The sequence below is a fragment of the Coregonus lavaretus genome, assembly GCF_964263955.1.
Source record: "Coregonus lavaretus genome assembly, chromosome: 20".
In the NCBI taxonomy this organism is placed as follows: domain Eukaryota; kingdom Metazoa; phylum Chordata; class Actinopteri; order Salmoniformes; family Salmonidae; genus Coregonus; species Coregonus lavaretus.
The window spans coordinates 37,758,734-37,775,010 of record NC_140007.1 but is presented as its reverse complement, the minus strand read 5'-3'; the positions used below and the strand labels follow the sequence as shown (position 1 = coordinate 37,775,010).

The window sequence follows — 16,277 nt, the reverse complement described above, 5'->3', positions numbered from 1 at the left end:
AATTTCCCTATATAGTGTACTACTTTTAACCAGAGCTCTGATTAAATGTAGTGCACTATATAGGAAACAGAGTGCCATTTGAGACGCATCCTAGTAAGAGATGTGTTCTGGCCTCTGGCTCTTCATATCTTTTACATTTCTAATTAAAACAGATAAAGAGTGAGGGAATCATCAATCCACCAGTGATTTCCCAGTTAAGGTTTTAGAGCAGGCTGTAAACCAGGCAGCTGGGTATCATTGATTTTATAATTAGCTATCGTCACCCCAGACATGAGATGGAGGGAGCAGAGCAGAGGAGAGGAGATGAAGGAGGGGGGGAGTTGGGGAAGGAGAGAGGTACAGGTAAAGAGGGGCAGCAGGGTAAGAAAATAATGCAGAACGTGGTCTGAGGAGAAGGTCAGAGAAGAGAGGGAGTGAGTGAGAGAGAGAGAGAAGAAGAGAGAGTGAGGAGATAAAGATAGATATGCAGACGAGAAGATGAGACATGTGATTAGCAAATTAGCATCAGAAATGTCATACCCTGAAGGAAGCAACCCAACATTTTTGAATATTTATCTTCCATCAAAAAAACAGACACATTTGACACAATTGATACAGATACATGTTTTTATTATTATTACAGAAACCAACCCACACGCTTAATGACCCTATATAGAAATACCAAAGAATATAATTGTTTTAAATAAGTAAGTTGACCTCAACAAACAAACAAAACGTCATACACACCAGCAAACCACTGGAGCCTTATTGCAATGAGTAGCTAGGTATCCTGGAAGGATGTTACACACATGTAGCTCACAGCAGACATAGAAATAGAACAGAACTTCCCACAGAAATCTAAAATGACGTCCACAAAAAGGATCTCAATGCTACGCAACTTTTGGTGCACATACCAGGATGTCAAATTCACCCAAATAGAGGTGTAAGCACTAGATTACACTAAAGGTCGAGCTGAAAGGGTGTAGAGACGAAGAGGGGTACCCCAAAACCCACTGAAGCACAGCCTTCAATGATCAAGGATGTCCATCACAGTTGTTATTATAACGGACTGAATTACAGTGCATTTCTGTATTTCATTTTCAATAAATGTGCTAATATTTTTTAAAGCATGTTTTCACTTTGACATTATGGTGTAGATGGGTGAGAGCAAAAATATATTTAATCAATTTTGAATTCAGGCTGTAACACAACAAAATGTGGAATAAGTCAAGGGGTATGAATACTTTCTGAAGGCACTGTATATGTTACAGATCTTTCACTATAGCTACAACTCCTATACAGTAGCACCAATATCTCTACCATTTGGACTAACTTTTCAAACCTTATCAGATAGTTGTGAGAGTAATAAAGACAGTTAAATTTACCTGTAAAGAAAATCAGAGAAATTAAAATAAGAGTAAACTATGGTAATGATTATGAAAATAGATGAGATAACATAGACTGGATTAATAAGGAGTATCCAAGTGTTAAATGAAAAAAAAAAAAAAGTGTCCCCAAAACATCTTATAGCAAAAAAACAGATGCAAATACAGCAAATTACATTTCGACCAAGCAAAAAGTATCCCTAGCACGTTCTTCTTTCTTCATTAGGAAGCTTCAAGGGGGGAATCTGCAGTTCAAACAACAACAATCGCAGATTGCCCCTTTAAATGACCTAGCTTTAGTATTCTCTTCTTATCAAACATCATTAGCTTAAACTAAATGTGGTGAATGATGGACGGAGTCAGGCGCAGGAGTAAAATAACCGGATGCAGATTTATTCTTTCCAGACATACAATGCGCCAACAAAGGTAATCGAAACAGGTACAGGGGAAACAATCCTCCCTGACCAAACACAGTCTCAGAAAATACAATAAATGTAATGACACAGGGGGAAATCAACTCTGGCAAAATAAATGAGAGAGTATCTCAACCAAGCTACTCTCCTCCAACATAGAACAATCACTCACAAAGACAAGGGGGCAGAGGGAACTCTTATACGCAGACTAATTATGGGATGAGCACCAGGTGTGTGTGATTGACAAGACAAGACAAGTGGAGTGATGAGAATGGGAGTGGCAGTAGCTAGTAAGCCGGTGACGACGAATGCCGAAACCTGCCCGAACAAGGAGGGGAGGCAGCCTCGGCGGAAGTCGTGACACTAAACCAGAATATAGCTTCATTACGATATAACTAAAGTTGAGTATTTGTTGAAAATCATGAAAAATATAGTATTATTAAACCAGTACTAATAATATTTTCCAGGCAAGCCTTCCATCAAGTCTTGTAATGTCAGTATCTATAAATTAGATCATGTTATCATGATAAGATTCCTTAGTTTACTAGTCTTGTTTGCCAGACTGATGACGCTTGGCTGAAGAGAGACTATTGATTTCCCAATTTGTTATTTAGGCACAAGTGTAGAACTGCATCAATCTAAAGCAGAGCTTTGAGCATACAATGTACAGTAAATCTAGTCTAATAATACTAATAATCTAGAACGACTTCTTCTTTAACAAATACATTGATTTAGCTTTAAAACCATACACTGCTTGGTATCATGTATGATCTTATTGCAGGGTCTCTACAGCTACCAGCCTGCAGGAGCAATAGCTTTATGTAGATGAAGATAGAATATATTATGAGATTAATAAAAACATGAGAGAACATTCAAATGTCAGTCCGACCACTCTAACAATTACCATTCTAGAGTGTTCTACCATTCTACATTCATCCTGATTAATCTCCCACTCTATTTCCAAACTTCCACCAAGTTTTTCCCCATTACAGATACTTCTCTGTGTAATTATCCTCTCATCTAGCACTAGAACAGCATTAATAAAGCAAGAATGAAATAATAATGAATAACAGCAGAAATATAAAATCATAGGTTTGAATATGAGGAAAAACATGTTATGTGTCAGTACTTTACAATGATTATTCTAATATAGTTGTAGTGTGTTTCAATAACTATTATTACAGTATTCTGAATAGATGTAAAAGTTGCTTCACAGACTGAAAAGTTAAAAGCAACTTTTAGATTTTAAAAGGAGACATACTCTCGCTCACAACAGTGACTGTCATGACGCCTCATAACATTACATAACACACTTCATAAAGCTCACGACATCAACTCCTCCTGCAACTGAAATAACCCTGTTATAGAACATGAACTATTAAATATCTAATGAACACTTTTCAATGTCAAATGTTTCACGCTTTATAACAGTTTGAGCTGTTACGACAGGTATTATGTCATTCTTAAGACCATGTTATGTATAGGGGGTGACACAACAGCCTTAAAGTCATACATCAAAAAAGAAGTTCATATAAAATGTAAAAGCAAATTGCATATTAACATAGTTTGTCAAGAGTAGAGGTGAGTTGTAGTGTGTGTGCTTGTGTGCTGAATGCCGAGTTAAAATAAGGGCCAAACAGCCAGTGCTGGTGTAGATCTGGTCCTGTATCTCCACTCTACCACTGAGAGGTATCAGCCAGGTCACTGGACAACAGGGAACAACCAAGAAAGGAAAGGGTGTGAACAATCAATCAAATCAATCAATCAATATCTTTATCGTCCCAATTGCTAAATTTGTAGTGGAGTCAGGGCACAGCACAACTGTAGAAAAGGAATGCGTATGAGAAAAAAAGAGGTGAGAGAACGAGGGAGGGAGAAATATAGAGTGAAAAGGTGGGAGAGAGAGTGCTTTAATGATGCTGAAAATTGGCCCGTGACTGCGGTACTAGCCTGTAGGCAAATCATTGCTACAGCCTGCTGTCAACGAATCTGTCCCCTTGTCCTCCCTCTTCCCCTCCCTCCCTCCCTACCTCTCCCCATCCTTCCCTCACTCCCTCCCTGCGTCACTCACCGTGCCTTACACTGTCTTACACCATCTCTTTCTCCTCACCCTCACTCAACGTCTTTTACGACCTGATATTGAAAACTTCCATCTCTGAGAGCCATACTCAGCCTATCATCGTAAATAACAACCCTGTGTGTGCCTGTGTGTGTGTGTGTGAAGACAATGACAGGACAGTGTGTGTGTGTGTGTGTGTGTGTGGAGAATGACAGTGTGTGTGTTACCTGAGGACTGTGGTCTCAGGCAGCAGCAGAGCTGTCTCCTCTCCAGAGCTGTGTCCTCCACATAGGGCTGTGTCACCCTCCTCCTCCTGCACACACACACACACACACACACATACACATGCAGAAATAGAGAGAGAGAGAGAGAGAGAGCAGTGAGGAACACATGTAGTAATCATACACACGTCCAGTAATAAGCCATAATAGTGTAATCATCCATAATAGTGTAATAAGCCATAATAGTGTAATAAGCCATAATAGTGTAATAAGCCATAATAGTGTAATCATCCATAATAGTGTAATAAGCCATAATAGTGTAATAATCCATAATAGTGTAATAAGCCATAATAGTGTAATAAGCCATAATAGTGTAATAAGCCATAATAGTGTAATAATCCATAATAGTGTAATAAGCCATAATAGTGTAATAAGACATAATAGTGTAATAAGCCATAATAGTGTAATAAGCCATAATAGTGTAATAAGCATAATAGTGTAATAAGCATAATAGTGTAATAAGACATAATAGTGTAATAAGACATAATAGTGTAATAAGCCAGTGCACAGGCAGGCCTAATTACCTTCACATGATAATGACTTAACCAAATGAGTCACAATCATAAGAAGATAAGTCATGTTATCACCAGGCTATCAGCCTTAGGAAACAGCCATGCTAATTGTACAGGAAATGAGCCCAGTATGACTGTGTGTGTGTGTGTGTGTGCGTGCGTGTAAGAGCATCTGATAACGCCTCTTACCGACTCAGAGCTGTGTGTCAGGGTATCTCCTGATTGCCTTGGCAACGACAGGGGGGCGGGCTGGCTGATCACTACGCCCCCTCGGGAGAGGGACCGTGACATATCCCTGGGGGAGGAAGGGGGGGTGGAGGGGAGCAGGGAGTCAGGCTGGGCCTGGGGGTCACACAGGCTGTAGTGGGCCAGAGGGCGGGAGGACAAAGAGGACAGCGGAGGCTGCCTGGAGGGCTGGCGGGGGGGCTGCAGGGCCTCAGGGTTCTCATCCTCAGAGTCAGACAGAGGACTATCAGGGAGACCTGTCAGACACACACAGTGGAAAACAACAGAGCACGACAAAGGTCAGGAGTTCTCCCTGATGGGGAAAAACTCCTGGCTGTAGTCTCCATCTACGTATCTACCTCATGATTGGTTCAAGACATCTCAGATACTATTCGGTGTAGAAATAGAATCTCTTGTTGTAAGCACTGCTGTATTGCTGTCCAAACAGCTCAGTGTTAGGGTGGGTCCACAATGTTTTAGTGTGGGTGTGTCTGCTCACTGGTGGGGGCGAACATTGCAGCGCTCCACTTGGCGTCTGCCACAGCCTCCATCCTCTGTTCCACCTGACGCATGTACTCCATCAGGTCCTGTACAGAGGACAGCAGGGACGTCAGAGACTCATCTATACACACACAACTGTTATCCCAAGACAACTATGTATCAACCCCATATTAACCCCTAGTCTCTACAGCTCTAGACACATAGGAATCATTATCTGTGTGTGTGTGTGTGTGTGTGTGTGTGTGTGTGTGTGTGTGTATGTGTGTGTATTTGTGTGTGTGCGTATATTTTTGTGTGTTTGTGTGTGTGTCTGTGTGTGTGCACTAGTTTTCCTACTTTATCAGGACCCCAATGTCCTAAAATTTCACCTTAATGTCCTGAAAGGGTAGGAAAACAAGAACTGTTTTGAAAGGTCAGGACTTTTTTCAGGTCCTGAATTTGTTCAAATGGTATTTTAAACTTAAGGGTTAGGTTTAGGGTTTTGGGGTTAGGGTTAGGTTTAGGGTTAAGTTTAGGGTTAGGGTTTTTGGGGTTAAGGGTTTGGGTTTGGGTTAGGTTTAGGGTTAGGGAAAATATGAATTTTAATTGTGAACATATTTTACACTCCAAAAAGTCTGCTGTGTGTGTGTATGTGTCTCCCCATGGCAGAAGAACAGAGAGCGTCTGGCGAAGTGGGTAGGGGATAGCAGTTGATTCAGAAATGTGCATGTATGTGGACAGTGGGAGAGGGGTAATGGTGGTGGAAGAGGTGGACAGGTGTAGAGAAGGGGTCTTGCCTGTTTCTCCAGCAGCAGCTGTTCCTTCTCCTTCTGGACAACCCTCAGACTAGCCTTCAGCTCCTGGAGCTCCCTGCGTGTCTCACTCAGCTGCACCTGCAGGGGGCAGTAATGAAAAGAAGGAGTTGTATACTGCTATACACAGCCTGACCAGCAGCACAGCACATCACAAGTAATCAAAGACACTCGTTTTTCAGTTTGAATAGGTTTCAGCATGTTGACACAGATATATAATAATATAAAATATGCCATTTAGCGGACTCTTTTATCGGAATCGAACCCCCAATCCTGGCGTTGCAAGCGCCATGCTCTACCAACTGAGCTATACAGGACCAACAAAGCTGAATGGTTTTCATTACAATGGAGGACATTGAGTGTGTGTATAGAGAGTTGATTTTGATTTACACGTTTGTTGTTGTCTGTAGTCATATCTGGAAATGTTGATTTACATGTGGTAGAGTATGTGTTGATCTTTACCCGATTACAGTCCTTCTCTCTTCCCAGCTCCACTTCCACCTTCTCTCTCTCCATCCTCTCCTCCTGAAGCTTCTCCTCCATCCGTTGCATCTCTCCATTCAGCTTCTCCAGACGCTCTCTGTCCTTCTACCAGGTGGACACACACACACCATAAACATTTAGTCATTTAGCAGACGCTCTTATCCAGAGCGACTTACAGGAGCAATTAGGGTTCAGTGCCTTGCTCAAGGGCACATCGGCAGATTTTTCACCTAGTAGGCTCAGGAATTCAAACCAGCGACCTTTCGGTAACTGGCCCAACGCTCTTAACTGCTAGGCTACCTGCCGCTAGGCTACCACACAGTCATCTCACATCAAAAGAATGTTGATATGTTTTGCTGCTACCACACAGTCATCTCACATCAAAAGAATGTTGATATGTTTTGCTGCTAGGACATTCTGCTACTTGCATTCAAGGTCGAACAGGAAATTATTTATCTAGAGGATGTGAGGTGTTGCAGCTATCTTACATAGTGGAACAGAAAGAGGAGACCTTACACAAGCATAATTTCCAAAATAGTAATGCAACCTCTTAGTTAAAATCTGAGTTGAGTATATTAGTACTATATGGTTGTGAGTGAGAGTACTGTAGAGGTTGGCCTACCTCAATGGAGAGTCACTATCACAGTGAAATGATTTGACTACTTGAGAAATCCAATTCATATGATTAGGTCCATCCATATGATTATTACTGTCTGTGGTGGTGTGTCCTACCGAAGTACAGCGCTGCAGGCTCTGTCTCTCCTGGGCCCAGTGTGCTCTGCCCTCCCTCAGGGTCAGGCTGGAGTCAGCTAGCTGCAGGGTGAGCTGTGCTGCCTGGAGCCTGGCCTGGTGCAGCTCTGTCTGACCCTGGTCCCTCTGAGCCACCAGGGCACACAGCTCTTCCTTCAGGCCCTCAGCACAACGCTCGCTGGCCCCCTGACGCTCCCGCAGGCCCCACATCTCAGCCAGGGCGGCCTTGCTCTCCGCCTGATAGGAAAGATGAGAGGAGGGTGAGAGTGGGACGCCATGATAGTTCAACAACAATAGCATGGTTTTGTTAGATGACTGGTGAGGCCATGGGACATTGGGTACTTTCCTGTTGCATTGTCTTTGATCAACCCTGCCACTCCCTATCTAACTTCCCATCCCTATTTTTCCAGCCAGCAAAGTTTGCAATGGTCGCTAAAATAACCTCAATAGCATGGTTTTTGTTAGATGATTGGTTAGGACAAGTGACAGCCATTTTCCTGTTGCATTGTCTTTTGTTCTTTCCCCTCCCAATCCCTTCCATCCTTTTATTAACTGTCCTCATCCCTCTCTGGGTGGTGCCAGGCTCGCCTCTTTGCTCCGTGCTGTATTCAGCCTGTGTGTGAGGGTGGTGATGGTGTGTAAGGGTGGTGCCATGCTCACCTCTTTCCTCTGTGCCATGTTGAGTCTGTGTGTGAGGGTGGTGATGGTGTCCCGTAGCTGCAGGGCATGTGTGTCTCTCTGGGCCAGGGAGCTCCTCAGACCCTGGAACTCAGCAGACAGACTCCGCAGTTCCCCCTCGGTCTGCTCCAGCTTGAGCTGAGGAAGACACAGGGAGAGAGGAAGAAGCGGAGCATAAGGAGTTTGGGATCAGACATGATGTGTGGCTAGTGTTGGGCACAAAATGGCTGCTGTGCTTCACCCAGGTAGGATGCTACACGTTGTTAGCGGAAAACAATTTGAAAAGCACTAAATAAATCCAAATCTGTACCTGCAGAACTTTCCTCTCTTTCTCCTCCTCCATCATTTGAACTGCTTGCTTCTTGGCCCTCTCCTTCATCCTACACACAGAGACAGGGTTAGCATTAACCAGAAAATAGTTTAAGAATAACAGGAAAGATAAGAGATTGAGGGAGATATGGATGGGGAGAGAGAGAGAGAGAGAGAGAGAGAGAGAGACAGAGAGAGAGAGAGAGAGAGAGAGAGAAGAGAGAGAGACAGAGAGAGAGAGAGAGAGAGAGAGAGAGAGAGAGAGAGAGAGAGAGAGAGAGAGAGAGAGAGATTGAGATTGAGAGGGAGGGAGATAGAGAAAGTCTCTGACCTCTCCAGCTCAGTCTCTCGTTCCACAGCCTTTAGTGTCAGAGCTTTAATGTCATCTTCCAGCTCTCTGATTCGCTGTTCGCTGGCTGCTTTCTTGGCCAGTATGGAACTCTTCTCCTGAGTTAAGGCCTCCCCCGACGCCTCCACCTCCTGTGATGGGGGAGAGAGAGGGGGAGGGAGGGAGGGCAGAAGAGAGAGACAGAGAGAGAGAGAGAGAGAGAGAGAGAGAGAGAGAGAGAGAGAGAGAGAGAGAGAGAGAGAGAGAGAGAGAGAGAGAGATAGATAGATTTATAGAATCTATATATTCTATAAAGTATGGTATCATGAGCCTCCTTGTAGATGATAAAGCACATTTGACCTGTAAATGAACTCATGCTGTTTTGACATTTAACATAACAAGATAATTTACATCTGGGGTTGTGATCTTGTCTTTCTACGTCAAATCGCATTTTACAGAGACACTGGGGCTACTTGGACATAATCAAATCACCTTGGCACGGACATTAACACCGTCTTGTAATGTTACATTACCTCCTTCCTCCTCTCCATCTCTTCCATCCTGTCTCTGCTCTCTCGCAGCTCTTCCTTCAGCTCAGAGATGTTCCTCTCCAGCTCCTCACGTCCTCTGTCCCAAGCCTCTCTCGCCCTCCGTACATCTCCTTCTCTCTCTGCTTCATCCTTTCTGCCGCCTCCCGCGCATGGAGCAGTTCGGCCCGCTCACGCAGACACTCTTGCAGGCGACTCTGATCGAGAGAGAGAAAGAGAAAGAAAATGAGTCCCCCTAAAACCTGATCAATCTCTATCTCCATCTTCCATCTCTTTGGAACAGTGTATTGATTACCACCTCTGTTTATACATTTCATCCACTTTCATTCACATCCAATTTCATTCACTCTCTCTATAAGTGAAAGATGGAAATATGTACTTCCCTTTACTTTCCTCCCTCTCCCATCTGCTCAGTCTTCCTCTCTGCCCACCTGCAGTAGTTCAGCCCTGGGTACAACCTGCAGCATCTGTTCCTCCCTCCTCTCCTCCTCTCTTCCCCCTCCCCTCTTCCTTAACCCTTCCCCCCCCCTCCTCTCTGCCCACCTGCAGTAGCTCAGCCCTGGGTACGACCAGCAGCATGTCAGTCCCTCCCTCCTCTCCGTGGGCTCCTTCCTCCAGGGTGACCAGGTCTTCCAGTGGCTTGGGGTCACTGAAGGTAAACTGGGGGCTGGCAGAGCACACCTCCCCCTTCCCATCCACATACACAAACTGGTACTGTTGGGAACTGGGCTTGGGCAGGTAGGAAGCTGCAAGAGGGAGGGAGGGAGGGAGGGAGGGAGGGAGGGAGGGAGGGAGGGAGGGAGGGAGGGGGAAATGGTCAGTGGATTATTTAACTAGATGTTTACATGCTTATACTGCAATAAATGGATTTGTGGTCATGATGATGTGCACTACGGATAACCAACCTCCACTTTCACAAGTGGGTATAATCCTGAATGTGCTTTGACTACATCAAATGCCTGGCTTCTGCATTTACTCTGTAGCTTCAGTACTTACCACAGATGATTTAGCCAACTCTCTTGCTATCTCTCTCAGAATGACCTTCTTGATCCAAACCAGTCAGGTTTCAGGACTGGTCATTCAACTGAGACTGCTCTTCTCTGTGTCACGGAGGCTCTCCGCACTGCTAAAGCTAACTCTCTCTCCTCTGCTCTTGTCCTTCTAGACCTGTCTGCTGCCTTTGATACTGTGAACCATCAGATCTTCCTCTCCACCCTCTCCGAGCTGGGCATCTCCGGCGCGGCTCACTCTCTGGATTGCGTCCTACCTGACCGGTCGCTCCTACCAAGTGGCGTGGCGAGAAGCTGTCTCCGCACCACGTGCTCTCACCACTGGTGTCCCCCAGGGCTCAGTTCTAGGCCCTCTCCTATTCTCGCTATACACCAAGTCACTTGGCTCTGTCATATCCTCACATGGCCTCTCCTATCATTGCTACGCTGACGATACACAACTAATCTTCTCCTTTCCCCCTTCTGATAACGGGGAAGGACTGCCCGTTCCATGATCTCGCCATCCCGGTTGACAACTCCGTTGTGTCCTCCTCCCAGAGTGCGAAGAGCCTTGGCGTGACCCTGGACAACACCCTGTCGTTCTCCGCTAACATCAAGGCGGTGACCCGATCCTGCAGGTTCATGCTCTACAACATTCGGAGAGTACGACCCTGCCTTACACAGGAAGCGGCACAGGTCCTAATCCAGGCACTTGTCATCTCCCGTCTGGATTACTGCAACTCGCTGTTGGCTGGGCTCCCTGCCTGTGCCATTAAACCCCTACAACTCATCCAGAATGCCGCAGCCCGTCTGGTGTTCAACCTTCCCAAGTTCTCTCACGTCACCCCGCTCCTCCGCACACTCCACTGGCTTCCAGTTGAAGCTCGCATCTGTTACAAGACTATGGTGCTTGCCTATGGAGCTGTGAGGGGAACGGCACCTCCGTACCTTCAGGCTCTGATCAGTCCCTACACCCAAACGAGGGCATTGTGTTCATCCACCTCTGGCCTGCTGGCTCCCCTTCCTCTGCGGAAGCATAGTTCCCGCTCAGCCCAGTCAAAACTGTTCGCTGCTCTGGCACCCCAATGGTGGAACAAGCTCCCTCACGACGCCAGGACAGCGGAGTCACTCACCACCTTCCGGGGAGACATTTGAAACCCCACCTCTTTAAAGAATACCTGGGATAGGTTTAAAGAATACCTGGGATAGGATAAAGTAATCCTTCTAGCATGAATGCACCAATTTGTAAGTCGCTCTGGATAAGAGCGTCTGCTAAATGACGTAAATGTAAATGTAAATGTAATGATAAATGACAGTGTTGATAACTGTTCATCTCCCTGGCACAACTCAATGACACACCTGCTCTCCTCTGCCTGGCTTTCTGTAGTTAGCCGGTCAGATTTATCACCTCAGCTAGCACTGTCACTGAGAGGACAGAGGACACTTGTCACAGCATAAAGTCCGTAAACTACTGTGAGGACACTTGTCACAGCATGAAGTCTGTAAACTACTGTGAGGACACTTTTCACAGCATAAAGTCTGTAAGCTACTGTGAGGACACTTGTCACAGCATAAAGTCTGTAAACTACTGTGAGGACACTTGTCACAGCATAAAGTCTGTAAACTACCGTGAGGACACTTGTCACAGCATAAAGTCTGTAAACTACTGTGAGGACACTTGTCACAGCATGAAGTCTGTAAACTACTGTGAGGACACTTTTCACAGCATAAAGTCTGTAAGATACTGTGAGGACACTTGTCACAGCATAAAGTCTGTAAACTACTGTGAAGACACTTTTCACAGCATAAAGTCTGTAAACTACTGTGAGGACACTTGTCACAGCATAAAGTCTGTAAACTACTGTGAGGACACTTGTCACAGCATAAAGTCTGTAAACTACTGTGAGGACACTTGTCACAGCATAAAGCCTGTAAACTACTGTGAAGACACTTGTCACAGCATAAAGTCCGTAAACTACTGTGAAGACACTTTTCACAGCATAAAGTCTGTAAGCTACTGTGAGGACACTTGTCACAGCATAAAGTCTGTAAACTACTGTGAGGACACTTGTCACAGCATAAAGTCTGTAAACTACTGTGAAGACACTTGTCACAGCATAAAGTCCGTAAACTACTGTGAGGACACTTTTCACAGCATAAAGTCTGTAAGCTACTGTGAGGACACTTGTCACAGCATAAAGTCTGTAAACTACTGTGAGGACACTTGTCACAGCATAAAGTCTGTAAACTACTGTGAAGACACTTGTCACAGCATAAAGTCCGTAAACTACTGTGAAGACACTTGTCACAGCATAAAGTCTGTAAACTACTGTGAGGACACTTGTCACAGCATAAAGTCTGTAAACTACTGTGAGGACACTTGTCACAGCATAAAGTCTGTAAACTACTGTGAAGACACTTGTCACAGCATAAAGTCCGTAAACTACTGTGAAGACACTTGTCACAGCATAAAGTCGTAAACTACTGTGAGGACACTTGTCACAGCATAAAGTCCGTAAACTACTGTGAAGACACTTGTCACAGCATAAAGTCTGTAAACTACTGTGAGGACACTTGTCACAGCATAAAGTCTGTAAACTACTGTGAGGACACTTGTCACAGCATAAAGTCTGTAAACTACTGTGAGGACACTTGTCACAGCATAAAGTCCGTAAACTACTGTGAGGACACTTGTCACAGCATAAAGTCTGTAAACTACTGTGAGGACACTTGTCACAGTATAAAGTCTGGTAAAATACTGTGAGGACACTTGTCACAGTATAAAGTCTGTAAATACTGTGAGGACACTTGTCACTCTGTATTCACCCCTGACTGCTGTAATGTATGGTTGGTTATTCAGTCTGGTCTGGTCTCTGTACCATTGTCTCTCTCATCCTCATTATTCAAGCTCCTACTTCTTAAAGGAATTGATTCAGAGCCGGACAAAGACTGATTTAAATTCAAAGAAGGAAAAGGAGAGAGAGAGAGAGAGAGAGAGAGAGAGAGAGAGAGAGAGAGAGAGAGAGAGAGAGAGAGAGAGAGAGAGAGAGAGAAGAGAGAGAGAGAGAGAGAGAGAGAGGAGAGGAGAGAGAGAGAGAGAGAGAGAGAGAGAGAGAGAGAGAGAGAGGAGAGAGAGAGAGAGAGGAGAGAGAGAGAGAGGAGAGAGAGAGAGAGAGAGAGAGAGAGAGAGAGAGAGAGAGAGAGAGAGAGAGAGAGAGAGAGAGAGAGAGAGAGAGAGAGAGAGAGAGAGAGAGAGAGAGGAGAGAGAGAGAGAGAGAGAGAGGAGAGAGAGAGAGAGAGAGAGATGAGAGGAGAGAGAGAGAGAGATGAGAGAGAGAGGAGAGATGAGAGGAGAGGAGAGAGAGAGTGAGAGAGAAGAGAGAGAGAGAGAGAAGAGAGAGAGAGAGAGAAACAATCTGATCATCTCCTCTCTGTAACACAATGTAATTTATTGAGTCCTTTCTCTGCTTTAAATATAATTCACAAGCCTACAGTACCCTCTAACAGGCCAATCCAAAGTTCGAGCTTTTCCTTACAGACCTTGGCAGAGTATGAACTTTGTGAAATACAGATATATACCAACACACTGTTGAACGCTCTCACACTTTTATTAAGTGTGGATATCTATCTTTATTTCATTACTTAGTACCCTAAACCTGTAATTTACTGGATTTATGTATGCTATAGTCTTTGAACAGAGTATTCATGTTGACCAGGCACACTGTCAGAATTAGAGGAAGGGTTTGAAAAGAGAGTAGTACCCTGGAAATGGACACAGCAGTTGACATCTGTGCCCTCCTGGTAGCCTGCCGGGGCCAGGGGCCCAGACAAAGGTGTGGTAGTCCTTCTCTGACGACCATCCCACCTGAGGTAGTCAGCAGAGAGAGAAGAAGAGAGAGAGAGACCGACAAGTGGAGAGGGGGAGATAGACAGGGAGGACACACGTAAACACACAACAATTCTGGTTATTAATACATCGAGAATAGTTTTGCATTTCCACTTTATTTACACTCAACAGAGTCTGCCACTCCTCACACTGGGTTTTTAGTTATCCGGTTAACTTGATCAGGTTAACTTTACCTTGAAGAGTCCGACCCAGTCATGGCTGGCCCAGGTATGTTGTGAGCTGATGCTGTAATGGCACTCCACGCGGCTCTGAGGGAAGTAGCTACTACCCACGTTCCTAAACTCCACCCTCCAAACCTTCTCCATGGCAACACAGTAACACAGGTAGACTGGCGAACACCTGTGGGGATGCATGGTAAAGGGAGGAAAAATACAGTCAGGCATCCTCAAATCATTTCTAATATTTGACATACAATATATTTTTTGTCTGGAACTCAAGGACCTGTTCAGAAGGGAGCACATGGAGAAGTAGGTGAGAGGTGACTGCTGTGAAAAGAAACGGCTGAGAGAAAGAGAGGTCTACTCTGGGAGTGTTTGTTCAGTGTAAGTGGATCTCTTTCATGATCATATGGAGGGCATGGAGAGGCATGGGGGAAGGACACCCCCTAGCCCCTGACACCCCCCAGCCCCCTGGGATACTAACACCTTGATGACAGTGTGGCCCATAACTACCATGATCCCCTATCTCTACTACATGACAACACACACACACACACAGACACTCTGCCAAATGGCAACAACACTGTCACAGACTATTTATATGTCTATGCACACCATCATATACATATATATATTCATATTCCTGACTCTGACATTGCTCGTTCTAATATTTCTATTTTTCTTAATTCCTTTATTTTTATTTTTTGGATTTGCGTGTATTATTTTGTATTGTTAGGTATTACTGCACTGTTGGAGCTAGCAACATAAGCATTTCGCTACACCCGCAACAACATCTGAAAAAATATGTGTACAGGACCAATAACATTTGATTTTATTTGAATGTGTATTAGGTAATACCACCTTTATAAGACATGTACAACCCATTAATAAGCACAACAAAAACAACTGCTGCCATTATTCCACCTGACGAGAGCATTAATGAATGTTTATGTTATGTTTATTTTGTTAGAAATTAACAAAAGTCCACAAACAATACAATCTGTGATAAAAAAAACGACTTATTTTACTATATAAGATCAAACAAAAAAGACCTATAAACTGTGTGAGTGTTCAAGACAAGGCCCAGTAGCCTAGCAGCTGTAGCCTCCAGTGTACGCACTAGACCAGTGGTTCCCAAATAGGGGTACTAGGATCCCTGGGGGCACTTGGCCTATCCACAGGGGGTACTTGAGAAGACTCATGAGATCATAGGCCTACTGGTAGAAATGCACATGAGGGGGTACTTCAGGGGTACTCCGGGTAAAGCAAAATTCAGTTGGTGGTAAAGGTAACGGAAAAAGATTGGGAACCATTGTCCTAGACTAGTTAGTACAAAAGAAACGCATGGTGTGTGCGATCTTCATGCTCAAAAGCCATAATAATCAGGACCATCCGGGCCATTCACCGATCTCACCCGTCATCTGAAGTAGAAAAGAAAACTTGTGCACCATCAACAAATACTTGTGCGTCAGCGTCACTAAATAAGACAATAAGCTCGTTTTCCTTTGTCTGCAGAGGGAGAACTCTACGCAGATACAAATCGACAGTTTCTTCTACTGAGACGTACCTTATTCCGGCCTTTTTGGTCTCCAATTGAGCCGTCCCTATTAGATTAAAGGGAGGCAGAAAACGGTGTCAGAAAACGATGTAACGATTTTAAAGATGCACAACTCTTCGGCACAGCTGTTCCACTAACCAAGAACAATAACATAAACACAGGCATGACAGAGTTGTGGTTTGTTTTGCTGTATTATGGGAACTGCTGTTCTTTATGATTGGCTGAAGCACAGATCTAAAGCTAGAGATTATAGAATAAAAACTACAACCCCCAAATACAGAGTAGATGCTTGAAGGTGCATGACGTTCTACTGTAATTTGATGCTTTTCCAGTCCATGGCTTCTGGTTCATTATGTTTTTCTCGCCGATTCCAATAAGCGCGCACTCACATTGGTCATGCCATGGCCTTAGAATAAACGCTCC

General features: G+C 44.4%; 1 pseudogene across 1 annotated transcript; it reads right to left on the bottom strand.

Moving 5' to 3' along the window:
* Positions 1-1,730: 1,730 nt before the first annotated feature.
* Positions 1,731-15,952, bottom strand: LOC311147415 (calcium-binding and coiled-coil domain-containing protein 1-like; annotated as a pseudogene). The gene is made up of 15 exons: positions 15,864-15,952; positions 14,312-14,477; positions 13,993-14,096; positions 9,786-9,988; positions 9,228-9,439; positions 8,698-8,846; positions 8,368-8,437; positions 8,040-8,195; positions 7,362-7,616; positions 6,609-6,734; positions 6,132-6,227; positions 5,354-5,441; positions 4,819-5,111; positions 4,064-4,149; positions 1,731-3,481 (listed from the first exon to the last, which is right to left on the bottom strand). The product of its transcript is annotated as a calcium-binding and coiled-coil domain-containing protein 1-like (transcript).
* Positions 15,953-16,277: the final 325 nt, after the last annotated feature.